Genomic DNA, 24,735 nt, shown 5'->3' with positions numbered 1-24,735 from the left:
TTATTTTCTCTCCAATTAAAAATACAGGTGTGTATGAGTTATGGATGAGAATCGAGAACCGGTTCTTAAAGAGAACCGGTTCCAAGTGTTCCGATTCCATGGAATCGTTTGGCAATTTTTCTAATGATTCTCTTATAGCACGATTTACGTTTTAAAATTTGCACATGTTAAACACTTTAGAATCGGCAAGCACGGGAATATATATATATATACCAATGGCGAGACTTCTCATCAAGTGTTACCTGAAGAGAGTCGTTGCAGAGTGAATTTACATTGACTTTTACAGGCCATGTCATTATTTATGAGACTACTTAAAGAAATGGTGATTTTTCCCAAAAATTATTTTTTATCAATAATAATAATAATAATATTTATTAATGGGTCCATCGTATTCCTCGTCGAATACTCTATAAGAAAAATATAACATATATGCATCTAAAATAATCCTAAACGATTTTATTAATATTTTTAATACTCCTGTTAGAAAGATTCCATCGGTATGCGTTCGTTCCCATAGCAACTAGTCAGTTAGTTCCGGTTATTGTCCTACGTCATGCGCGCTGCGTATTCTGGGACAGAGAATAGGCGTAAGGTGCGCATTTCGAGCAGAGGACGGTCACCTGATAGAGGAAGTATAATCTGTGCGTCCAGGAATGAATGTATTTCCTCTTGATGCCATAAAGTTCTTATGATAAGTTAGTGCTGTTATCAGCGCGACCATTTCGTGTTTTTACTGTTACGTCGGCTGGTTGCTCCCGCTCGTTCTCGTTGCGTCGAGGAGAGCGTTGTTTACATTATATTCGCGTTGCACATTTGTGTTAAGAGGGAATGTGTTAGTTTAGCATCTTAAAATGATGTTGTACATACATATGAGTGTAAAGTGCTTAGTTTTCGCCACTTTTATGGCCAAGATGACCGCACGTGCACACAGCGTGATTCCTAGTTGTGCGCTAGCGCTCGCGCCCCCCCCCCCCCCCACCTTTGTGTCATTATAATATTACGGGTCATGTATGTGTCTTATTGACTGCTTTACAGTCAATCTGCATTGTTTACTGCATCAGCACTAATAAGATGTCATTTTCTTTCCTTTCAGAACCACACATATACCCACACATTTCAGTCTTCTTCCACACCGTACAAATACATCAACATCTTTCCACGCATGCTCTCATCTGCTCATTGAGTGATTGTCATATTGAGTGCCATTGCCTGTATATAGTTGTGCTTGTTGCCAAGTTGGATTAAAAGTGCCAAAGACCAACTCCACTCTACGCTCCTCGTGTTCTAACCAACACCCGAGGCGAATGAACCATAAAACATATTGAACCCAGAACCTCATACAGTCCATTAGTCCAAATTAGAATCGATAAGGGAATCGATAAAGAATTGAATCGTTAAGCAATATTGATAATCGTATCAGAATCGTAAAAATCTTATCAATTCCCATCCCTAGTATGAGCCCTACCTATGTTTAAAAAAATTTCCAGAAATTTTGTACCTAAAAATCAAGTTATATGTACTTAAAACAGTACAGTTGTAACCTATAGTTAAATGAGGAAGTTGTATAAAATATATTTTTTAAGGAAACAGTCAACCATTTTGTCTTCATTGTTACTTACAACATGCCTAAAAAATTCTGAAGATAACTGAAAAAAGTGACATTTATTGATTATTTGATTAATCGTTTATTAATCCTACGATTCATTGATTATGAAAATAATCGTTAGTTGCAGCCCTAGTATATTCCAGTCATCTGATTTGTTCATTCACAGGCCTCTTTGAAAACACATAAAGTGCTGTAATATTTATTTCAAAACATAATATTGTACAGTACCTTAGAATCAATGTAATTGAAAGAATTAAAAAGATTTTTTTCGCCACATTTTTTTGGCACAAATAATGGAAATGTGCCGTTTCGTTTTTTAGAGCAAAATGTACGGCCCGTGGGCTTGAAGTGGCCCGTCAGGGGGTCCATTCCAGCCCACGGTGTTTTTCTGCCTGACAGGCACGGTGTAGCCCAGGGGTCGGGAACCTTTTTGGTCGAGAGAGCCATGAACACCACATATTTTTAAATGTAATTCTGTGAGAGCCATTCAATATGTTAAAAACTAAAAATACAAGTAATATGTGCATTTTATGTAATTTCAACACTTTGAAAGTACAATAAGTCTCTGAATTCTTTTTAATAACTTACAGTATATAAATAATAATAACTTCATTAAATTAAATAATAATTAAATAGTATTGAATAAATTAAATAATATTATTTTGTTGTGTCCACAGATAGATTCAACCTCTGTTTAAAATGTTTCATCTTATTTCGTTGTGCTTGTGGAAAATACACAAGTTTCAGCTTAACCCTAACCAGTGCTGCGTTCACTTCTTGGCGTGCATGGGCAATAAGTGTTCGCATTTTAGAGCGAATAAGAAAATGAGCCGTCTGTGCAACAATGCGAGATGGACGTTGTTGTTGAAAGTATTTTTTTTCTTGTTTCAGGTGAGAAAAAGAGTATAATTTGACTGTGTATATTAGTGGATTGCTTTATTTTAGGATGGTTGTGATGTGTATAGTGTGTTAATATAGTTCAGAAATATGTTAATCTTTATGTTTATGTATGACTGCAGATGTGTTCGTAGTAGCGAGCGGATGACGAGTGAATGCTAGTAGTGTCTAAAATGCAGAAGTTAAATGTTTTGTCACATAAACTTAAATAATTATATTAATAAACAAATACAAGAATTTGCATTTTAGAGCGAATAAGAAATGAGCCGTCTGTTGGCAGCAATGCGAGACGGACGTTGTTGTATTTTTTCTGGTTTCAAATGTAAAAGAAAAACGAAAATAAAACAAAATTAAATGTGTAGTAACACACTGAAGCATTTAATCTCTGTCTATACCACACTACGGATGCATAGCTATTATTTCAACCGACTGCCAGACGCATCATCAGACTTTTGCGTTCTCCACTGCCGCACCTGTCCTGAATGTTGCCTGATCACTGGCTTGCCAAAGGAAAAAATGTGAGCACCCCCTACTGGTTGCTCTTTTTAACGCTTCCCCTTTGGCCCTTACGCCCACCAGGTTTTCCCAGAGATCCTAGCGCCCTTCCCACTAAATAACAAAACTTTTTTTTTTTTAATAATGGAAGATTTGTCTGCGAGCCAGATGCAACTATCAAAAGAGCCATACCTGGCTCGCGAGCCGTAGGTTCCCGACCCCTGGCGTAACCCATTCATACTGTACATTTCACATGCTTTTATTGTGACATTGGCTCCTTAAAACCGTTGATTTGTGATTTGTGTGATCGAGTGCGTTCACTACTGCACTTGAACCCAACATTTTTTTTGTTAGAAAGAGTTAAAGCAATGTTATATTGTTATATTGTTCTCCGTATTTCATGTTAAGCTAGAAAGTCAACTTCAACTCAGAATCACAATAAATAGATTGACGCCTCTTTTTCAAACAATTGTTTTTTTTCTGCCAAACAGCTGCTTGTGAAGTCAGCTCAGTTGATTTCCCTGCCACAATGCTCGTACCGCAAATTTTGGCAAAAAAAAAAAAAGTTCCTAAAGAGACAAAAGTATAAGTAATATAATAAGGCCAGTACTTAGGCAGTACCGGTAACTGTTTTGTATATCACTAGCAAGAGGAAGGAAAGATTTTTTTTTTTTTTTTTTTTTTTAAAGCTATAGTCATAATGCAAAGCGGATTTTCTTGTGAGAGAAATCAACATGGGTTCCAACAATGTTAGTGCAGGTGGTGAAAAAAGGACAAAGGTGAGCTTGGTGTGCGCGTCGGTGAATTAGCTCGACAATACAACACACGACAATAGCAGATGGTCTATGTTCTCACCGGTCCTCCTCCATTCGCCAGTTCTTATAAGGTAAGGTAACAATTATTATTATTGTAACATCGTTAAAGAAATAGCCAGCTTCGTCAGGTCTTTAATCATTTATTTCATAACTTGTGCAACACAACATGCCTACTGTCCGCTGCAGCTGAACCCTACACAGAACATGAAAAGTGAAAGTAAAAAGTCCTCTCTCACTCTGACACGTCAGCGGTGCGTTCAGGTACACCATGCAAAAATACATCAGCCACATTAGAACCCGATTCGTTACATTATTTCAGGTATTATTATCATTACTATTATTATATTATTGTTCTGATTTTTATTCATAATTTATTTGTTTTGCTATGTGTAATTGCCAATTGTAATGGTACTAGCAGTATTTCTTAAGGATTAAGTGTAGGTTTTCGGGCTGTGGAACGAATTAATGGAATTAATAATGTATTCTTATGGGAAAATCCTGACGACTTGCGACCAATTTGACTAACAAACAAGATCCTGGAATGAATTAACTTCATATGTAGAGGTACCACTGTACTATCACATTGATTAATTTAGAAAAAAATATATTTAAAAAAGTAAAATAAAGAAATTAACAACATGCTGGTGCATTGACGGCTATGTCTATCCATTACAATATTTAAACTTGATGATTATGAGTTGAGGTTACAAATTTGCAGCAGAGCAAGGCCACACAATAAGGTTGTGTAATCCTTCCTACATCCATCTTAATGTACTTGAAATGTTAATATTCACATGACAGCATGAATAATGAAGGAACTGTAATTCTTTACATCTATTGCTACAAAAATCACAGGTTTTGTGCTTGTGGCAGCAGTAAAGATGTGCTATCTCCACCCCACATTTCAATTGTTTATGTGTTAAACCAACTCCATTTCTGGCAAATCTTTTATTAGTTGGCTCTGCATCGAGTCAATGTTAACATGTTTTTTTAGGGTTGTGTGAGCAGAATGTGTGGAGGCTGTCCTCACACTTGCTTTGCAATTAGTCATCACTTTGGTTTAATAGATCCACTTACACGCTTCTTTCCTCGTGCGAGTGAAAAATGATCTCAATTTGTATCTTGACAGGTCACTGGGACCTTACAAAGCGTTCCTCTGCTTTCTCGGCTTTCGTGTTATATTAAAAAAAAACTCATAAGGAACATCTGCGGAGCCTTTTCTTGGCAGTTATACTGTACTAGCTCACACAAACAAGATTTTCCTCATGCTTCTAAGATTCAGTCTTTTCTCCAAGTGTTAGCTCATCAGATCTGCAAAATATAATGACGGTTAATGTTTGATTTCACCTTAGTTCCTTAGCAATAATAATGGTGGTTCGCAGAGGAGGATAAAGAATACTGTATTTGTAGTTGCAGATGACGGATGGATGGATGGATGTATAATAAATGTGTTCACTCATGGAACATTTTGCCTTTGCTGCTGACTCCTGTGAAACTGCTCCTTGTTCAACAGTGTGTGTGTGTAGTGGTGCGCGTGCGTGTGTGGAATGTACAGTATGTGGGTGAGTGGGTGCTCATTGCTCCATGCTGTAAAAGCTTTGAGGGACAGATGGCAACTCGGGCTCAGTGTGTCTTCTACCGGTCCTCTTGTCTTTGACTGCAGGTCTCCATCCTGGCTTGGCTGCAGCATCATAGCCCTAATAAATCCACCCTCCTGCGTACTGTCCACAAACACAGGAACAGTCTTCTTTTTTTTTTTTTTTTTTCAGCTGCTAACTGGGCTAGGTGGCCTTTTAACTATGCTTACTGCTTCTGCCTGACCCAAGGTGAAATTCAAACTAAGACACTAATGGTTGAGACAGAGAAGACGCTCAGAAGCTTTGTTCATTCGACTGAACGGTAACCCTGCCCAATATGCACACGTGGAGTCTGTCACAATTAATAGGGCACTGATGCTAACAACAAAAAACATGTGACTGAAGTAGATAAAAATAAAGGGAGACAAAAACACATGATCATGTAGTGAACTGAAATGAATGTTATTACGACATGACAACGGATTAACAAGGCCCCACCTGCATTACACATTGTATATGAGTGTATGTTCACAACATTATGACTAGTTACCATTGTGTAATAAGTGTATCAAGTATCTTCTTTCACACAAAGCACTGAATAGATTTACATGAATCCGCAAATATCATTCCAGCAAAATGCAGTTTTAAGGGCAACCAAGGACAGAAATCGCAATTAATTAAAAGCAATCATGCGATTAACGCAGTGACGTATTTGAATTGTTTTTCAGCTCGATTGATGGCACAATTACACATCAAACGAATCAATAGAGCAGAGAGATCTCATTATTTATCTAATGTGCTTTGAGGCATGTTTTTATGCATTTATTTTTGCAATAATATCTGGAGTGGAATTATGGGCACATTTGGGATTAATTTACTTAACCTACACAATAAGTGCAAATAATTGAAAACAATCCTATGTTTATAATTTGAATTAGAGATGTCCCGATCCAATCACGTGATTGGAAATCGGGCCAATCGTGCCGGTTTTCAGAGGATCAGAATAGTTTTTTTTAGTTAAGAAAAATATATTTATGTTTTTTTGCTTCATGCTCGTACAGCCTCTCACCCTACCTCCGGCTGCTTTTTTTTGGCCAAAAGTGCAGCTTGCGTTTAGTACTTAAAGTTAACGTTGATTGTCAGGCTTGTAGCTTTGATCTGGAAGCACTAGGATCTAAGGCACAAATGTGTTAATCACCGTTTAGTCAATCTTCGGTGTCGAGAGGCTATTCTCGGCCGCGTGAGTGAATTTGAGTGGACTCACTCAATGAGGCATTTAACACAGATAATCTTTTTTCTATATTGTTATTGTTTAGAAATAATTCATTTTATGAAGGCGGCATGGTGGGACAATGGTTAGCACATCTGCTTCACAATTCTGGGATCGTGGGTTCAATGCTGGCTCCGGCATTCCAGTGTGGAGCTTGCATGTTCTCCCCGTGCCTGCCTGGGTTTTCTCCGGTTTCCTGCCACATCCCAAAAATAATGTACATGGTATCCTGATTGAACACTCCACATTGTCTTAGGCGTTCCAGCCACATCCCAAAAATAACGTACATGGTATGCTGATTGAACGCTCCACATTGTCTTAGGTGTGTGTGTGTGTGTGTGAATGGTTGTGTACAAATATGTGCCCTGGCTGGCAACCTGATCAGGGTGTACTCTACCTTCTGCCCAGAGTTAGCTGTGACAGGGTCCAGCAACCATGCGACCCCCGTGAGAATAAGTGGTTCAGAAGATTAATGTATCATATGAATGTTATGGAGAGGGAGGTATGGCATTAAAGGTGATCCAATGTGCGCATTCATTTTATGCTTGTGCACTTTAAGAAAAAGGTTTGGTGCACCAGTGCAACCAATGAAAAAAGTTGGTGCCTTCGCAATATTGCAATGTTATTTTTTTCCAATATCTTTCAGACCTAATTCATATATATTTTTTAACTTTTTTGGGCCAAAAAGTAACTAAATAATCCAGGAATGCAATGGCACAGCCAAAGGATACAAAAACATATGTTTTATACTCCGCATCACTCCTGGAAAAAGTGAAGCACTGTAACATGTTTGGGACTTTTGTTAAAGAAAAAAAAACAACAACACTTGTTCAGTATCGGATCGGGACTCAAAATCAGTACTCGAACTCTGGTGCAAATATATGTGATCGGAAAATCCCTAATTTTAATACTGACCATACCAGACTGTAGTCTCTCGCCATTTCAGTTTATCACACATTTTAGTATAATTTTGTTCCTGTATTTTTTTCTGCCTTTGATTGATTGATTTATTTTTTTAACACTGAATGTCGGTATTAATTTTAAATGACTATACAAAATGGGTAGAATTTCCCATACCACTCGCTTAACTATAATCCTACACACATTAACTCCAGGCATAATTTGCAGGCGATAATTATACATCATCTGCAAAAAAATTAATGAAAGATGTGGTAGAAACGTGTGTAAATCTCACCCTATTGATCTTCGAGTGTAGGAGGACAGCTGGATGATGAGAAAATGACCGTAGCTCTTAGTGAAATTTATCCGTCTTGCAGTAAAACAAAGAAACTGCAGCGCTGTCATAAATCGTCGTATTTCGAGCGTGTCCTCAGATGTAGAAACAAATGGCGAGTCAGATTTTACATCGGATATCGAAAAGATGGTGTGTCAAAGTAATCGTATGTCGAGGTACCACTGTATGTGCAAAATTTTGTTTAAAAAATATTTGATATCTGCAACCTTAACCCTTTGTAGGCCAAGTGACTATTTTTGGTCATTTTTAAGAAACGTAACCTCATAAAGACCTGGTCCCATTTCCATCAGGAATGTGACCAGGTCACATTTTGGTCATGGAGGCTACAATATTAACAATTGTTCTATAACTGTGGCCCTTATTACCCAAAATGTGATGCCCACAAATGTAGATGACAGGTCACAATTTTAATTAGAGCGATATTGAGGATTCCCAGTCCAAATGGTTTAGCCATCTTGCACCGTTAGTGTCAGCCAATGAATTAAATGAGTGCCCCATAAAGGGTTAACAAAATATTTCAACACTTGGGATTTGTTTTAATGTATGATAAAACAGCGCATGTTGCACTTGTAGCCTCTTCCTTCCAATCACTCCTTCCGACACAAATTGGTGTAAACCAGCTGTCCTTTCAAGATTATCATACCACACCGCCTGCATCGCCACTCATCCAACTGTCAGATTTGACAAATGGAGAACGTCTAAAGTCATGAATCAATATTAAGACAATCTACATCCAGATCACTGTGCTGCCTGCACTGAGATGCAACTCAAGGAACACCGATGTCTTTAATTAAAAGAATTAACTTCCTGTCAATTAACAATATCTCTATTCTCTGCTGTGGTGACATTTTAGCAGATGATGAAGTCATTACTTTCCATGCAATGCTTTCTCCCTGCCCTTTTCTCTTAAAACCTAGGTACTTGATCAAGTAAAATTGGAACTGGCAGTGAATCATTGTTTCTATCATCGCCGCATGATATAAACACAGTGAAATTAAATAACCAGGTATGAATAAATATGATATCATCTGCAATTCCTGTTGGGACATGGCACACAAAAATGGCAAAATACTAAACTATGAGCACATGCTAAGATCTATACACTGTTACGCATACATTGGATATTAAAAGTGTGCCCTGGCCTCCCCACATGTCATATTCAAGAAATTTTATATGCAAATTCCAAGCTTGAACTTTGAGGGAGATGCGCAAACCAGTAGGCCATGATGTAGCCCTACTGTGGTGTCAAAGAAGTCAAGTCAAGAAACGGAACAGAGAAATTTGAACATTGTCTCTGTCCTAATTTTCCACAGTAACCTTTCACTAAAACTGAAGCGCTTTCTCGTTATTGCGTGCAACCTTTTCATTTGGCCTGAAGCACCGTTCATCTTCTTTATGCTCGTCACTTCTGCTGTTATGGATTACTGTTAGATCACTGGCTGCCAACTCGCTCTCTCTTCGTCCTTTTGCTTCTCCCCATCTCACCCCCTCGCCCCCATACTGCAGTGTAGGCAGCGACCTGTCTCCCTTCATCATGCTGCAAACCATGTGATCGCTCACTACGGACAATAGCTGATGACATGTGACAAAACAAAAAGTTTATAAGGGTAAGAAACGATAACACCCGGACTGTGAGGTTGAGCTTGTGGAACTCTAATTTAAATTGCAAATCTTAAAATAAGATAAATCTTCCATATTTGACTGGCTTTGACTGTGTATACACAAAAAACTAGAAGAGCACCCAGAGAGAACAGACCACCAAATCATCGCCAGATTTGGTAGAGTGGGCACTCCGTTCGCTCATGTCCCTTTATGGGACTTTCTTTTCTCATCATATCATCTACCCTGCAAATTTGAGTTAAATAGGCAAATCCTTTATCAGGTTATCCCAAACTTCATTTTCTGACCTCTGTGATCTTTGACATTTGATCATTTCTTCCATTTCAGATGACAAACATATCTTGCAAGTTTGATAATAATTCCTTTATTCATTCTTGCCTGATCTTGAATACATTTTTCTGACCTCTGTTACCTTTGACTTCATTAGCCCCAAATTTTGATCACCTCCTTTCATATTAAAAAACATACCCAAATAGTTTTACGCTTATCCCTTTATCTGTTCTTGAGTCATCTGGAACACATGCATATTATTGACCTATGTGACATTTGACCTTTGAACTCAGTACCCCAAAGTTAATCATCTTAACCTATTCATATTAGAAGCACATCCTGCAAGTTTGATAATAATCCTTCTATTTGTTCTGGAGTTATCTTGAACACAATTTCTGACCTATGTGACTTTTGACCCTTATTATCTCAACATTAAATTCACCTCTTCTGTTTCATGTTACAAACATACACCCTGCAAGTTTGATAATAATCTCTTTACTCCTTCTTGAGTTATCTTGAACACAAACGGACCAACAGACATACGCTCCCAAATACATTAAAATAAAACTTCAAAACTTCAAATAAATCATGCTAATTTTAACATTCAGTTAAGTATTACCCGAATTCTTAAATTATCTTAAGTAACCTGTTTTTTGTTTTTTCTGGAGGGGGGGGGGCATTTCTAACTCATTTATCAAGTTAGTATTGTAAACTAAAATTTTGAGTTCTAACTACAGTACTTAACTGAAGTCCAGATTACTTAAAATTAGGAATGTCCTCATCGCATATTTCTGTACCCGAGTCCGAGACTGAGGATCTGCCGATACCGAGCCCCGATCCGATACAGATTTTTTTTAAATCAACCATGTTACTGACCCATCGTGCCACATTCATAAGGTGAACTATTTTAAAACAAGAATAACGTAGAAAAATGTTTGTCTTTATTAAATGCTTCATTAAGTGAGTCTACTCAACTCTGCGCACTGCAGCTGAGAACAGCCTCTCACTTACGCAATGAGTTGCCACAGCACACTACCACTAGTGTGTAACAAGCTAAACAATGACTGACACATTTGCACCTTTGATCATGGAGCTACCAAGCTTCTCTGGCAAGATCAAGGCTAAAAACCTGTCAATCATCGTTAACTTTAACTAGCAAACTCCAGTGCACTGCTGACCAAGAAAAGCATTGTAAAAAAATAACATAAAACCGATCATATTCGCCCGATTCCGATCCTCTGAAAAATGGCGCGATCAGCCCGATTTCTGATCATGTGATCGGATCGGGAAATCCCCACTTAAAATATTAAGTTTTAACTGATAAATTTTATTTTCTCTTATTTATTGTTTGCAATACAACTTTGAAAATGCAAGTTAAATTGGTTGTCTTGACATTTAAAGGACTGTCAACTGTCTTTCCAGTGTAGGTTTAGCGAGCAGACTGCCTCACCAAAAAGTACTGCTTTGCCATCAGCTTGAGGCATCTTGCACCAAGGAACCAAGTTGAAGTACGTTGGGCAGTAAAACCAAAATGAGTGAAGTGAATGCATGATATGAAACTCCAAATTCAACCAAAGATTGTTCCAGGATTTAGTATAAGTTCATTTTAGGGCTTCATAGCAGAAACATACTGTACCGAGCCCCACCTCCATCACACCCCTGAGGATGGCTCATTTACAGCTGCTCTCCCACCCTTTATTTCCTAATCAAGTGTGTCTTTCCATACGGAGGGTGTCTCACGGGCTGAAGGCGTGTGTTTGCGTGATGCCGTGGTTGCCGTGGCAGCATTTCATTATGTAAATGACCTCTCCCTGATGAGAAGCAGGCAGGCGCAGCCGTGATGTTCAGCCTTCTCTAGACTAGTCAAATTGGCTTCAGGGATCGGTGAAGGATCACCGCTATATTTAGCAATCATCTGCACCATGTATTTCTCCAGCATTCATTCAGATGTTCCCCAAATAGAAAGCCCTGCCATACTGAAAACATTTTCAACATGCACAGGAAGACAGCATACGTCTGCGCTTTATTTGAGAGGCTGATATTTAATACCTCTGGGTTCCATATGATGATATTCCAACCTTTTGCCATTTCATCTTTCATCCTCTCTGCCTTGAATACATCACCAGGGCAGTATTACCCTTCCAGCTTTCCTTCTCCTCATCAGCGCTGAATGGCTTAGCTTTCCCTGCAGAATGGTGCTAATGGCTTTGTGCTATATATCATCTTCCATATCCCAGTTCAAGAAGAAGCCAATACAAAGAGCTCAAGACATTAACTAGGACATGAATCTACTTTTGGACGCATTCAACTTCAAATTAGCTGCCATTCTTTTATGTGTCTTGTCAGTCAGTGTCTAAATAATAAAAAATTAATACAGCTTCTTGAGCATTTCTATAAATGTCAGTCATTACTTGCGGAATGGTCTCTTTCGTTTACCTGATGGACAACCAGACATAGGCAGCATTTTCTGGCATCCTCGACTTATGAATAGGGAGACTCTGTGCAAATGTCTGTCCTAATGAAGCAGCTGCTTTGAGAGAACATCTCACCGATCAATGCGGTCAATAGTATTAACCTCCAGGGAGCGTGGCATCTCACTGAAGGTACAGAGGTCACTTAGAGCCTTAATTAATGAACAGCTTTTCAAATTGCTTACTCTTGGTCATTGCTGCTTTTTTTCACCGAAAAACTTTGCAAGACACACAAAGAAAAGTAACTATTTGACATCAGCAGGGCTGGTTTTAGGTTTTTCAACAAACACAACTTTGTTTCAGGATTCAAGGTTGAAATATGGGATGGTAATACTACAAACACACACACACAGTCTTTTACTTGTGGTTTCAGAAGTAGGACTGATAACATCAAGTCAATTGGGCTATGTTCATTACGCAGGTCTTTAATACACAAATCTGATTTTTTCATGTTTTTCCAACTCGAGTGAGGCATTAACTTGACGGTCTGAACGTGACAAGTCGCATAGAAGTGGACCAGTAAATCCGACCTTGGTCACTTTCGTATGTGGTTTAAATCCAACCTGGACCACATTCTGCGGTGTGACCTGTCAAATCTCCCAAATCGGAATTCATGCAGCAATTATGTCAGCAAAGAATGAGAGGCACGGAGGACGGCAGCGATGGTGCTATACATTAGCGCTCGGCTTTTTGGGAAAAGACTGGCCTGACGACTGTCATTTAAAAAAAAAAAAAAAAAATTGGGAATGAATGATGCAGAGCCAGCATGTGTAGTCATTTATTTTGATGTTTTGATGCTTCTGTGCATGTAGATCAGTTTGTTCAGCACGTGTCGCACTGTGAGTTAGTGCACATGCGTAATACTTGAACGTGCTCAGTTGACAGAGGCAGTCTGAACAGCCACACAAAAAAAACAGATATGACAAAATATCGGAATTGTGCCTTAAGACCTGCAGTATGAACCAGCCTTGGGGCAGCCCTGACTGAAGGATGTTTGGGAAAGTTTACTCCTGTGACTTTCAAGACATTATGGTTAAGATAATGTTACGATAAGTGTTTAAATTAGAGGTTTGTTGTTGTACTTCTTGAGATCAGATCTCAGATCTTGATTCAACTGTAATTTGAGAATAAATGGGTTCATCGGTTTATAACGTGAATTCCGCTCCTACTAGAGGTGTGCGAAATTTCCGATTCTTAGATTATTTGCGATACGGCCGTGGAAGATTCGAGAACGATTCACAAACATCCAAATTCCGATTATTGAAATATGCCAAGTAAAGTGGAAATAAAACACAGTCAGCGCACTCTTTGGACCGAGAGTAAACATCATGCTTGTCATTACCCGGGTAATGACAATGCTTAACTCACGGCTCTGGCTCAACTCATGCCGCTAGATGAAATATAATAATGCTTGACTGCTGCAGACAGCCGCCAAAAACTATATCCACATAATGCTACAGTAGATATCATATGTATAAAGAACTAGATGCAAAATGACAGACTCGGCGGCATTAGCAGCACATGTATAGAAAACCAGATATAAAACGACAGACTTGCCGGCCTTAGTAACCAGCCGCCATCTTAAAGCAGTAGACTTCCCTTGAAGCCTATTGTAGCGAACCTTTCTTACAGACCTGATTAACTTTTTATCTAAAATACTCCTAAATCGGCAAAATCTTGACTTGAATACATCTTTAAATGATGAAACAGTTTTAAAACTTTCACATGTCGAAAGTAGACAGGGAAAATTATGGCATAACGGGAGCAATTTAACAACTTTAACAGTTGATTAACGACATTAAATTAATTGAATGTAGTTTAAAGCTGCTGATACAGAATGGGGACGAGTATTTATACAATAATCGATTTATAATCGAATTGTAGTCTCTGAATCGTAATAGTAATCGAATCGTTAGGTGCACAAAGATGGGACTGTGGCGCCAAAGACACAGAAGATGATATGATTAGGGATGTCCTGATCACATATTTTTGTCTGAGTCATGTCAAAAAACCCTTTTTATTATTTTTTTTATTTTTTATTTTATTTATTAATTTTTTAAATTATAAACCCAATCCTTTTCACCCGATTACGATCTTTCGGTAATGGCTCAAGTGTCCCGATTTATGATCAAATGATCCCTAATCATTATGGAATGGGACAGTATTTGAGGAGTGCCCCAGAAGAGATCATGTGACAGCTTACCGTACGATTTCTCATCACTCTAGTCATTTATTATATACAGTGATCCCTCACTAATTCACGCTTCAAACTTTGCGCCCTCAGTCCATCGCGGATTTTTTTTCTATTAAAAAAAAAAGAAAAATGAAATACAGATGAGCTGTACCAGCCGATCGCACAGTCTCCCTCTCGCTCCCCGCCTCCCTCTCCCTGCTCTTTTTTCGTTGAGTTGTTTATTAAAATTAAACGATGACTGACAGATCAATGTGTTTCTTGCCAGAGTCACGAACTTCTGAAGAGCCGCATGCGTCAATCATCGTTTAACTTGTTAAACAGTGACTGTGGCAACTCACTGTATGTAAGTGAGCAGCTCTGAGCGAATTTGAGTAGACTCACTCAGTGAAGCATTTAATTAAGCCAAGCATTTTTCTATTACTACTTTATTCTTAGTTAAAAATAATTTGGTGGGACGGTAAAATGTTTAAAACTTACAGTATCATAATTATTAGATTTTAAGTGCTTAAAAAAAAAAATCATAAAAATATATATATATATATATATATATATATATATATATATATAGTATGTTATATATATATACAGTATATATTAGGGCTGTCAAACGATTAAAATTTTTAATCGACTTAATTACAGCTTAAAAATTAATTAATCGTAATTAATCGCAATTCAAACCATCATAAAATATGCCATATTTTTCTGTAAATTATTGTTGGAATGGAAAGATAAGGCACAAGATGGACATATACATTCAACATACGGTACATAAGGACTGTATTTGTTTATTATAACAATAAATCAACAAGATGGCATTAACATTATCAACATTCTGTTAAAGCGATCCATGGATAGAAAGACTTGTAGTTCTTTAAAGAAAAATGTTAGTACAAGTTATAGAAATTTTATATTAAAACCCCTCTTAATGTTTTCGTTTTAATAAAATTTGTAAAATTTTCAATCAAAAAATAAACTAGTAGCCCGCCATTGTTGATGTCAATAATTACTTACACAATGCTCATGGGTGCTGAAGCCTATAAAATCAGTCGCACCCAAGCGCCAGCAGAGGGCGGCAAAACTCCGAAAAACACAACGAGTACACCTTTCACTGTGATCTAATTTTAATCTGTTTGTGCGGGCCATCTGCGTTAATTGCGTCAAATATTTTAACGTGATTAATTAAAAAAATTAATTAACACCCGTTAACGCGATAGTTTTGACAGCCCTAATATATATATATATATATATATATATATATTTTTTTTTTTTATTATTATTTTTTTTTTTAATCATACTTTGGGAAAAAAAGAGAAAAAAGATGTCTTTTATGTATCTCTTTGCAATGCTAAATCTAAATGAATACATTGAACGCACCTCTTCGCAGTTTTTCACTTGTCGCAGCGGGTTCTGGTCCCCATTAACCGCGAAAAATGAGAGATCACTGCATTAAGGTTTATTTGAGTCTTTCTTGAACCATTACTCCTAGTATGCCACCCTGACTTCTAGAAAACATTAAGAAGATATGTGGATATGTTGATTCAAAAAACATTCTGCTTCAAACTTTCCCTCTATGGCAGTCTCCAACAGTATTAGTCTGTATGAAACAGTGGCACATGTTTTTGAATACTCTCAAATATATTAATGAGAAGATCTAGCTGTGACCACTTGGTGAGTCTTGGCCACAAGACAAGAGTTTATGACCTGAAAGTTAAGGAGCTGGCAATGACTATTCCAATATCAACTCAAACCATGAACAATCATTTGCACTTCGGAAGATACATGGCCAGTTAGACTCCTGCTTTCTTGGCTAGCTCAGTTCCAGCCTGTAACCCCTATTTATTAGTCCCGGTCGTGCCTTATCGCCTCGCTTTCATACTTCGCCTTAATCCCCATTATAGTTTTCACCAACTTTAATTGCTTCATGTCCACAGCAAGTATTAATCCTGGGTGGGATTTAAAATGCAGAAATCAGCATACTGAAAGAAAACTTTGCACACAACATACCGTTAAATATGAGATCTTGGTTGAACCATGAAGGAATGTTTCACTAGTCATGATCACAAAACATTAATCTCAGGAAATGCAGATTTTTAACCTTTGCTAATAACGATACTGTATCTCAATCATTGGTATTTACAGGTAGTTGTGTAGATAGTTGCCCTAATATAAACTTTCCCATTAAAGTGCTGAGCCAAATTGGCATTGATATTCTAGACCGGAGGAACGGGTCATGAAGAATGTCATGTTCTATCGGAAAAACGCATCATTGATATTGGTGGGTGTGACACACATCGCCACAATTATGAGGATTAAATTTTTTAAAAACTAGATTAACTACCGTTGCACGATCGAGTCCATTTCTGTAAGTAACATTTTCCCAATTTATAAAGCCTGAGGTACTAATCCGTTACCTATCTGATGTTCCAAAAAGATACCATTATTCTAATGAGAACTCTGTGTATGTCTGATGTCGTCAATATTTGGTCATAACATCAACCCAGTGATTGCTGCGCCGATTTTATGATAGGGCGCTGACGTGCGATTGTGTCTTCTGCTGTGTCAGTGCGAGAGTGTCGGCATACAGCCAGATGCTTTTATATTCTCAGCCATTTCCTCACCACAGATTCAAACTGTCAGTGGGTCTGTGAGTGAAAACAAGAGCAGGAGCGAACAGGGTCACTCACAGTACAAGAAAGCTGGGCGACAACGGGCCATTGTTTCTGCGAGTTGTGTGGACAAAATATTAACGGCAACTGGTTACAGCGGGCGCTGAGCTCCCAAAGCCGTTCACCTCAAAAGCTCTGTGGATTAGAGCTGCATGCTGACTAATGCACTAGAATATTCAAGTGTTTAGAGGCTTTGAGGGCAAAATACTTCTGGCAGAGGTGACGTAACAACAACAAATACAACTTGTGATACTAAAAAACCCCAACATGACAGAATTATATGGAGGGATTTTTTTTTCTAATTATGAACTGTTGCTTGGTTGATTTATTTATGATGTGAGCAGTTTCACTGTGACTATGCTCTTCCTGCTTAGTGTTACAATAAGATGTGATGCCCACTTGAATCCATGTGCGTAATTCATCATGTGTTTTTTTTTTTTTTATAAGTTTTCTGGATGATTTAGAAATAAAAGCTCAACACGGAAACCCACATTAAGGTTTGCATCTTTGTCTTTGAAAAATTGCTTGTAAGAAGCCCCATCATAAACGTCAATAAAGCATTTTTAAAAATTACCTTGGCTGTTTTTCAGCAGCTGTTACCATTTCATTTTTTCTAATACTGTATTTTATGATCTTGAATTTCCTCCAATTTGTAGGAGAAAAAAAAAATCTTAATACCGTAATTTTCGGACTGTAAGGCGCACCTGACTATAAGCCGCTACCCACCAAATTTGACACGAAAATGGCATTTTTTCATAGATAAGCCTTACTGGACTATAAGCCGCAGCTGACCTCACTGTATTATGGGATATTTACACTAAAAGACATTAAATGGTAACACTTTATTTGACAGCAGCATCATAAGACTGTCATAAGACCAAATGATCCACTATGAAGCTTTGAACCAAATGCGGCAAAGCTTCATTGCTTCAAGAAGCTTCATTTGAACATCACTGCTTTCTTGGCAGAGACAGTAAACCTCTGCTGCCACCTTTTGTCAACACTGTTGTCATCCAGCATACCTCGTAGCATGCATTGCAGCTCTATAGAAGTATATAACAATCCAAATTCATGTTCTGTGTTAATTATATCTACAGTTACTCTTCCAGTTGTTTCATTAATAGCTAGGTCTGGTATTCTGTAACACTTTATTTGGCAGTGGTGCCATAAAACTCTCATAAGACCATCATAATTACGACATGACACTGCCATGAGGAGAAGCATGAATGCTTATGACGGATGTCATTTTGTGTCAACCGGCAAATTAACTCACTTTCGAATTGATTAGGCTGTAATAAGACCATGGAAAAAGTGCTTAGAAAATGGATTTCGTTCCACTCAAGTGGATCTATATGAACTCTGCTTTATAATATACATACATTGCTAATTAGTACCAAAAAAAGTTTCCAGTCATTTTTTTTAGTAATTAGGGTTTTTGTGTCGGTCTTTTTTTTCCGCGTGGCTCAGTGATATTGATATGGCCATGTAGTATCGTCAGTGTGTGAAGCTGTTTTAGGTCACGTGCACCAATAGGAGACGAGGATTGTTGCCATGGTTTCGAAAACAAACAACATGGCGTCGAGCACGTCCAGCTCCAACACGAGCGAAGATGAACAAAAGATAAGAAAACCGCATTCGAAATTTACTGAATATAACGCGCACTTTTTTTCCCCAAACTCAACTTGTAAAATCATGGTGCACATTATAAACGGGTGCACGGATGGAGACAAAAATAAAAATATATTATATGTATATATAAAGACCGATTTTTTTTTTTTATTGACACGGCCATGTTGCATTGAAGAAACGTATGCGGCGATCCGTTGCCGACCATTACGGTACGTGACGTCACCATTTTGTTTCGGTCTTGGCGAGCTAGTTAAGGAGTCGGAGTATCAAACAACGGAGCTAATCCGCGTTGCTTTATTGACATTTAGGCTGCAACAAAATACCGTAGCAATGTCTGTCTCATATGCAACCCGCGGAATATAACTATCTTTCTGGCTGTTCCCTCAACAAAATACCTTCCTCCGGGAACTATACAACGTGTCAACATAAGTTCCACCGGTGAATTCTGTTATAACTCGCTACACGGTAATACTTCACTCTGAGTGGTCGAATGATTTCGTCTGTGTTAAATTCTGCTTTTTTCACTCTTCATAAAGCACAGAATTTAGTTTCTTGAACTCATTTGAGTCAACGTTTATTGCAGCTCGGCAACTCGGACCGTAACAAACGCAACACAACACAGACTTTCTGTGTCCGTCAACTATATCTGTCCCTCGGGAAACTCAAATCCAGATAACAATAGTTCCTATTGTGACATTCTAGTCCAGAGGTCTCCAACCTTTTTTGTACCACGGACCGGTGTGATTTGGGTCTTTTTTTCACGGACCGGTGTCCTGTCAAATTTTGCACCCTTATAAAATTTTGCTCCCAAAGCTTTTGTGGTGGTGAAAAAAGCCCTCTTTTATATTCAGCTGGACTCTCAATGTTATCCAATGGTGCTAAAAAACTATTTACATCATAAACATACATGTGCAACACGGAAATGGCGTAAATTAATGCTTTACGACACGGCGAAGTCGTGAAGTGAGAGGGTTACGTGCAGTTGTTGTGTGCACTCAACATGGCAAACGTAAGTTAATATTTCTTTCTTTAAAGAAAGTTTGTAGTGTGTACTTTGGAATCGCTGCATTCGCGGTCCTTTTTAACTTTACGCGCATGCCAACTTTGTCAGAACAATGTGCGGCAGAAAAATACAGCAAATATAAAATAGCATTTGTTTTGAAGCCCCTTCGTGTTAAGTGCAGGGAAAAAATACAACTCACCCGCTGAATCAGTGGGAGGCCTGAGTTTGTTTCGTTGAGACGAGATGGTCCCGAGATGGGAGCGTGAGAGAAGCTAGCATCACAAATACACGATGTTGGAAATTGTAGCACAGTTTTCAGCGCGCTCCTAGCGATGTCAGGATATTCCGAAATGACTTTAATCCAGAACTTCGGTAGAGTTGTTGTCTCAAATGTACGTTTAAGGTCGCCGTGATTTGCAATCTCTACAAGCTGATATTCCTGTTGCACAGACATGCTCCAATCACTCGGTTTATTCACATACGGGTCACAAATTCACTCCTTCGCAGTTCGTGGGTCTTTAGTCATTGGGAAGTAGCATAAATTTTGTTTTCTTCGAGGTTGTAGGCACATCTTCTGGCTCGTCAGGTTCCCTTTTCCCCGTAAAAAGTCTGTCCAAAGACGTCTGTTATTCAGTCATTCTGGTGTGGGGGCTAATTATTTCCGGGAAGAAATGTGATTGGCGACGACCTACGTCATACGTTATTATCGAGTCCAAGCGCGCATAGATATACAGAACGAGATTTGGTGCTAACATCCCAATCAATGCATTTCTATGACGACCTCCTATCCTGTAGTTGTAAATCTAGAGGAGACAGGGATATTGGTGTGTTAAGCAGCACAGGCCAAAGTCAATTGGCCAGAATGCAGTCATTAATAAATTATTTATTATTTCTGCGCGGCCCGGTACCAAATGCGCCACGGACCGGTACCGATCCGCGGCCTGGTCAACAGCGAGGCGCTCTTCTGATTTCCGACCTAAATCACCACTTTTATTTTACCGTATCAATCCATGGAAGAAACATTTATTCATCATTATGAAACGAGCAAGTTATACAGCAGCCTTTAAAAGAAAAGTCACATCTGTTTTGTTTTCTCCTGGATTCTGGTTGATGAAGTTGTCAGATCATGTTATTACCGTATATATTGTCAGTTTACGGTAATTTTTTAAACTACCAATGTGCTATGCTTGTGCTGGGTTTCACCAGTCAGTAAAATGACATTTCTGTATCTGTACACGAGCTCTGTTTTCTTGTATTCTTCTAATTATTGGTGCTAAAATTAGGGTGCGCGTTATAAACGGGTACAATAATTTTCCCTAGATTTTACAAGTACATTTTGGGTGCGCATTATACACGGGTGCGCCTTATATTCGGGAAATTACGGTAGTCAATTTTAGCTTATGACTCTTCAGCCTTCTGTGAAAAAATGTTCGCATAAACCAGATGTGTGTTGGGAGTGGAATGATTAACCATGAGATGGACCCCAATACAAGGACCCATGGGATAGGCTTGTCGCTTGTTTATATAGAGTGTCAACACAAAGCACCCACTTCCACTGGGAAGTATTTTTTGTTGCAATTTGAGGTAATTCTTCTTCTTTTGATATTCTTTTTTGCCAATTTTGACATTTTGATTAAACTTATCCTTTTACGATTGTTACCCTTCATACTACAAAAATTGCTTGATCTCTAAATATTTAGCAGTCAAAAATTGTGATACACTGGCATTGAAGTATGTCGCCACAGGAGAAGAAATCTGTTACTCAAGCAAGCGCCTGACAGCCACAGCTGTTTGAGAGCAACTTCAATTTATCTGAAAAAAAGCTAGTGCCATGCAGGATTTTTACACCATCAGTGCTGAGATAAAATAGGACGGATAACTGGCTTCAGTGGGAGGTACACCAGGGTATTGTCTGGAGGACAATGTTAGGTTCTATACGCTTCTAAAAATAGACTGTAAAAATGCATAGAGAGTCGTCGAGAATATACTCTTAAGTGGCTCTTTATGGGAGATTATCAGTTATCGAATCATACAAAAGGAATCCATTGTGGGTCTTTCTTTTGTCAAGCTCCGGTTATAAAAATACTCGACTCTCAGGGAACATGTTGGGATGATGTTATGTTGTTAGAGACCCAATTTGCCGTCTGAAGGCACAATAATTGAATGTTATAGATCTTTTTCTAACGCGGATGTGCTGTCACAATCGTAGGGAATCATCAAATTTCAAGGGGAAATAATGACATTTTGGCTATTATTTTTGCCACTGAATGTAACCGTATCTGTGGATTAAATGATGCATTTCCATCAGTTTCTTTCTCAAAACAAAAATCCAGTTGACTCCAGAAACGAGGACGCCCAACACAGGTCAGCACGCGATGCAGTGATGAAGAGTGGCACATCTCTGATGCGAGGCGAGTCACTTTGCTCCGGGCGCTGCGACCCAATCCACATCAGACCATTTTGACGTTAAACCAATCTGCCGCAATCTCACCGGAACACATCTCATAGATAAAATACTGTATATGTTGTACTTGGGTGCTAACTTCAGTGCAGTAAATAACACAATTAAATGAATGCATGAGGTATAAATAATATATATATATATATATATATATATATATATATATATATATATATATATAACTAAAGTCTATGAACACGTGGAAACGTGTCATGCTCCTCCTATAAAGCCATAGTTTTAACTATAACACTATAACTGTGTTATGACTAAAGTATCAGAAAAGGCTTTCTAAAACTGTTTCAAATCATTGATGCATTCATTCATTCATCGATTCAAGTTCTATATGACTAATCCTCTAAAGGGGCGCAAGAGCTTCAATTTACAATTCAACTTTCAAGTCCCAGAATCAAAAGTGTCAAAACTCCGGCCCGCCAACTCATTTTGTGTGGCCTGCGAATGTAAAGCATAAGCCTGTCGCAATATGCAGTAATTCCATTTATCGCGTGATAAATAAAAATGAAGGCGGTAATTTTTCCGCTGCGAATTATCGCCTTGCGTGCACGTGCGTGCGCGCGTGCAACAGACGTGCTGTTAAAAGTTCGGATTCCTCGTTACCAACTGCGCAAAATGCATCTTCGTTCGGCAAAAACTAGCGCCGGAGCCAATCGTTCCCATTATATCCTATTGTACATATCCTATTGTATATATCCTATACCGCCCGCGTCAGTCCTCCGGAGTGACTGTAGACCATCTATGGCGCCGGTGTTGTTGACATGTGGGAGCTCCCGTCAGGAGTGACATATCACGCGGGGCGGCTATTTTTCGGCACAACGCCGGATATTTACAACCAAGTCTGCCAAAACATTGTTACTGACTTGGCTGCTACGAACAACCTCGCGTTGACAACGAACAGCTGCTTCAAACTCGTCCTGTTTATGAAAGTCGATTGTCATATGCTGGTGTTGTGTAGTAATGAGCAGACGTGACTTCAGCGGCGCTTGCTAACTTTTTTAATGAGCGCACACACTAGATATCATGAAATGGTAAACTAGATGTGCTACGTCCCATGCCATTGGCTACGTGAGCCCAGAGTGATTATGGGACACGTAGTCCATATACTTCATCGATAAATTCTAAACTGTCATGACTGAATGGAAGTTAAGAAGGCCAAATCAATCCATACCAGTGACTATAGATAATGTTGCAAATATTGTTAATTCAGTACGTGACACTGATGGAGTTGGACCACAAATAGGATGTCTTGCTCATGTAGTAAACCTAGCTACTAAGAGAGCTGTAGCAATCAACAGTGTGCCCTGCCTCACTTTTCAAACAGAACAAGATTGTTCTCAGCACTTTTATACACATTTTTTTCAGATCAGTAAGAAGTAAGCACATAGATATTATGCACTAAAATGCATGTTTATATGATGGCAATTTAATTTTTGCTTGTTAGCAAAAAACAACAACAACAACAACAAAAATAGAAACAAAAAATATAATTGTTATTTTTTTTTTTTTTACAGAGCATTAAATGTATTGAATCGGATCGAAAATCGTGTCCCCCGTATCAAAAATCGTACCGAACCGTGACTTAACTGTATCGTTGCATCCCTATGGAACGCCATTGCAGAAGCTATGCCGGGAAAAGTTTTCATTTGCCTAAATGCTTAAGTTATTAAGTGCTTTTTTTGTTTTTTAAACACATTTTATTTATTCTGTGTATCTGTGCGGTATCAACATTGTTGTTTTTTACTTAAGAGGCATGGTCTATTGTTTTTAGTTGTGATTTCTTAAAACGTAATTTTGAATTTAAGAGTAAATATTTATCGCGTTTAAATGGGTGTACTTGATCTATTAATATATACTGTATTCTCACTGTTATTGTAAATTGGTTAAAAAAAAATTGGAGGGGGCGCAATAATATCGCATATCGCAATAATTTATGAGAATAATTATCGCACACTAAAATTTGTTATCGCGACAGGCCTAGTAAAGCATGCACTTCGACTGTTTCTCACAAAATAAAATTTGAATTAAATTTTCGTAGTCCTCAATAAAAGATCAAGAACAACAAAAATATGAAAATACTGTTTCATTTTCCTTTTAAGAAATGTATGTTTCTTAATTTAAAATAATTTAAAAAGAAACAGTTTTTTTTTTTTTTTTTGCTTTTTAATTTTCTAAATTAAAGAGAATAATATTTTCCCTTTTTTCAAGAAAAAAAAGGAAATTAATAAATAAATGAAATGTTTTCCATTTTGTTCTTTAATAATCAAAAATACAAAAGATGAAGAGAATATTTGCTCTTTGGTGGCTCAAAAAAGAGAATTTGGACAATTTGTTGGTCGTCAGTGCCTCTGAACGATTGATGGCCTATCAATGAATTGTGGGAGTACCAGTTGGCAGACAAATGGCCATCCAGAAGAAAGCATACCTATGATGTAGGCTGCAAAAAAAAAATTAGTTTGACATCTCTGTTAAAAGTCAATGGTGGAAAAAAGTT

General features: G+C 38.1%; 1 protein-coding gene across 3 annotated transcripts in view; it reads right to left on the bottom strand.

Annotated features, from left to right (window-relative positions):
• The window catches only part of fgf13a (fibroblast growth factor 13a), a 198,175-nt gene that overhangs the window by 162,068 nt on the left and 11,372 nt on the right, over positions 1-24,735 (bottom strand). The window contains exon 1 of one of the 3 annotated variants that reach the window (XM_057851044.1): positions 19,968-22,286. The exons of the other annotated variants lie outside the window; for them this stretch is intronic. The gene's annotated coding sequence lies outside the window, so the exon portion shown is untranslated. Of the gene's footprint in view, positions 1-19,967; positions 22,287-24,735 lie in introns of those variants that run through there. 3 annotated transcript variants of the gene reach the window in all.

This window comes from Corythoichthys intestinalis, chromosome 11 (genome assembly GCF_030265065.1).
Source record: "Corythoichthys intestinalis isolate RoL2023-P3 chromosome 11, ASM3026506v1, whole genome shotgun sequence".
Taxonomy (NCBI): domain Eukaryota; kingdom Metazoa; phylum Chordata; class Actinopteri; order Syngnathiformes; family Syngnathidae; genus Corythoichthys; species Corythoichthys intestinalis.
The sequence above is the reverse complement of the archived record's forward strand: the minus strand, read 5'-3'. Positions and strand labels throughout refer to the sequence as shown.